Genomic DNA, 3,350 nt, shown 5'->3' with positions numbered 1-3,350 from the left:
CCTAAGGACCAAACTTTTAACACATGGGCCCTTGAGGGGTAACGGCCCTTTGAATTTTGAACCATGTGAACATGTTACCTATCCAAAATATTTATCTATTACAGTGGGCCAGCAATGTGTGTTTTCTCACAGACAAAAGGAGCCTCCAAAAATCCCTCTCTGAACAATGTCATCATACATAAAATTGCTAATAACACATTGGTGAGTGATATGGGCTAAAATGTGTTCCCCAAAATTATGATGTTGAAGTCCTAACCCGCAATGCCTCAAAATGTAGCCATAATTGTAGACAAGGTCTTTAAAGAAGTAATGAAACTAAGTGGGCCTAATCCAATCTGACTGGTGTCCTTATAATAAGATATTAGGACGCTGACAACACAGACCTAGGGACAACCAAGTTAAGGGCACAACAAGAACACATCCTTCTGAAAGCCCAAGAGAGAGACCCCAGAAGAATCCAACTCTGCCAGCACTTTAATCTTGAACTTCTAGACTCTAGAACCAGGACAAAAGGTGTCCATTGTTTAAGCCCCCAGTTTGTATATTTTGTTACAGCAGCACAAGCTGACAAATACAGGGAGAAAGCTGCAGCCACACAAGGCCTTCATGTATTTATTTAAGAAAATTTGGAGGGGTACTGGGAACTGAACCCTGAGGTTCTTTACCACTGAGCCACATCCCCAAAGCTTTTTATTTTTTACTTTGAGACAGGGTCTCACTAAGTTACCTTGGTCCTCAATAACTTGCTGAGGCTGGTTTTGAACTTGTGATCCTCCCACCTCAGCCTCTTAAATAGCTGGGATTACAGACGTGCCTGGCATTCACACGGGCTTTCACACTGAAAACTCATACTTCAGAAACTACCCCTGTTTTTAGTTATTATTTGTTTTATTTTTATTTTCATTTGTTATTTCACTTTATTTATTCACTTTGTGGTACCAGGGATTAAAGCCCAGAGTGGTCTACCATGAACTACACACCTAGGCCTTTTTATTTTTTATTTTGAGACAGGACTCACTAAATTATTAAGGCTGGTCTCAAATTTGTCATCCTCCTGCCTCAGCCTCCCAAGTATCTGGGATTACAGGTGTGCACCACTGCATTTGGCTACTACCCCATTTTTTAAAATAAGGGCTGAGGCTCACAAGCCTTATATTAGGTGACTAGTAAGTGATAGGCCAGAAACAGTCTGTCTTCTGAATTCTGATTCTCTCTTCTTTCTTCCATGCTAAACTGCCAAATGAGCAGCTTGGTGTGGTGGGAAGTGGGGGAATGAATGATTTCTAATGATGTTAGCATTCATGCAGCTGCCCAGGTACAGGACACAGTGATAGGAACCTACACAGATTTTGAAATAAGGGAATGAACTTTTCACTTTTCCCCTTTTCAAAAGTCCAAGTTCCCTTGCAGACATTTCTGAAGAAAGGTAGGTAGCTAGAAGAAGAAAGGAAAAAGCAATTTGGAGAATCTGCAAAGCCCCAAGTCTTAACACATGCTTTGTCTTTATATAACCGTTTGCAGTCACTTCAGATGTGAGGTTATTCTTTGTCCCCATTTTCCAGATGTGGAAGCTGAGACTCAAAGAGGCTGGACAACTGCCCGAGTTTACAAAGCTGTCACAGCAGTGACCTTAACCAAGTTCCTTAATTTTTTAATATGAGCCAATGACTGCCCGATTCCAACATCCACTCACATCTCTTTGCCTAATGGACATTTGACTGTAAGAATGAATAGATAAATAAATTTATTTCTGTAAATCCAGATTATTGTCACTTAGTACTAAACTCAGAATGAATGAACCTTCTGGAAGATTTATTTGGTGAGTGGGGTGGCAGAGGGACACTTCTTTCCTATTCTTTGATTCAGACAGCTGATTGGTGAAGAGGGAGACTTGGCTGCCCTTGTTTCACAGTGAAACAACTAAGGCTTCCTTCTAGAAGAAGGAAGATAAATGGTCCTCATCGAACTTCTAGGGTACTTGCCAACTCCCAGATGGCCTCATTGGGGAGCCTGGTCAGATTGGTCCACCTTGTTTTGTTGTTTAAGCAACTTACTCCTGTGCCTCAAGGTCATCTTGACAAACCCATATGCTTGACCCCTAAACGCTGGCTAAGAAATATGGAACGCTTCACGAATTTGCGTGTCATCCTTGCGCAGGGGCCATGCTAATCTTCTCTGTATCGTTCCAATTTTAGTATATGTGCTGGAGTGCTGTTCTCTCCCCATGCCCTCTCTGAATACTGGCATTCCAAGTGTTGGCAGTAAACCCCATTTCTAGCAGAATCTCTCAGCAGAGAAGGATGATACCACGGGCCACAGCACAAAGGCCTGAATGGGCCCATTTTGAGCTGAATGATCTGTTCAGTCTTCATTGATCTGCAAATGGGCTGTGAGTCCTTTAAGCTGGCCAGGAAATGTGGCCAGAGAGCAGGGAGGGATCTATACTCTTCTTTTCTTACACTGTGTGTGTGTGTGTGTGTGTGTGTGTGTGTGTGTACTCACGCCCAAGGCAAAATATAACCTCTGTTTTAGTCTGAGCCCCACCCTCCTGGGTTGGGACAATAAACACAAAGCTGGCACCAACCTCCCAGACAGGAACTATGCTGAGAGAGGAATATGATCATTGTTTTTGCTTAGAGGCTGGAAGGCTTGATGAATCTCTTCCCCAATTCAGTATTCTGCCAAAGGGAGGAAGCTGGGAAGGTTCCAGAATAGGAAGGAACCTTCTCCACTCTCTACCTGCTTTGACTTCAACAGAGGAGAGCTTCAAACTCCGTCCTTCTTGTCCAGAAGTATCAGTATTGCATGATTCCCAATGCAACCGTGTCCTAGAGCAGAAGAATGGAACCTCTTTAAGCTTAGGAGTTTGCTAGGGCTGAGGAAACTCTGCCCTCTCAAACTTGGCCCCGAGAATCCCTCCCTCCACCATCTACTCCCATCCTCCTCGGCCCCCTCCCGGCTCCAGCCGCCATGTTGTTCAGTCCATCTGATCTTTATGGGACTCTGGGCAAAGTCAATTGCATTGTTAGAGATAATAGGCCCAAAAGGAGGGGAGAGTTACAGAACAAGGAGAATAAATGGTCTTTTCCCTCAGGAAGTTTAATTTAAATCAGGTGAGCACAAAGCTAAGCCTGTTAAATACCAAATTTATGAGCCAGTTCAAGGCACAAAGCACGTCTGATGCGGGTCAGACCTGGGGACCACTGCCTTTTAGAGATGGCTTTGCAGAGGGGGCCAGCGCTTAGCTGTCATGAAAGGGAATGCTAGCCATTGTCTGGTTTATAAGGGAAGACCAGGTGCGGCATGCATGGGAGACTAGGCAAAGGAGGAAACGCAGAGAGCTGGTGACT

The 3,350-nt window shown here is 44.0% G+C and overlaps 1 pseudogene; it reads right to left on the bottom strand.

The window, feature by feature from the left end:
• Window positions 1–2,112: 2,112 nt before the first annotated feature.
• Window positions 2,113–2,212, bottom strand: LOC120884358 (U6 spliceosomal RNA; annotated as a pseudogene).
• Window positions 2,213–3,350: the final 1,138 nt, after the last annotated feature.

Source organism: Ictidomys tridecemlineatus, chromosome 14 (genome assembly GCF_052094955.1).
Source record: "Ictidomys tridecemlineatus isolate mIctTri1 chromosome 14, mIctTri1.hap1, whole genome shotgun sequence".
NCBI classification, from domain to species: domain Eukaryota; kingdom Metazoa; phylum Chordata; class Mammalia; order Rodentia; family Sciuridae; genus Ictidomys; species Ictidomys tridecemlineatus.
The sequence above is the reverse complement of the archived record's forward strand: the minus strand, read 5'-3'. Positions and strand labels throughout refer to the sequence as shown.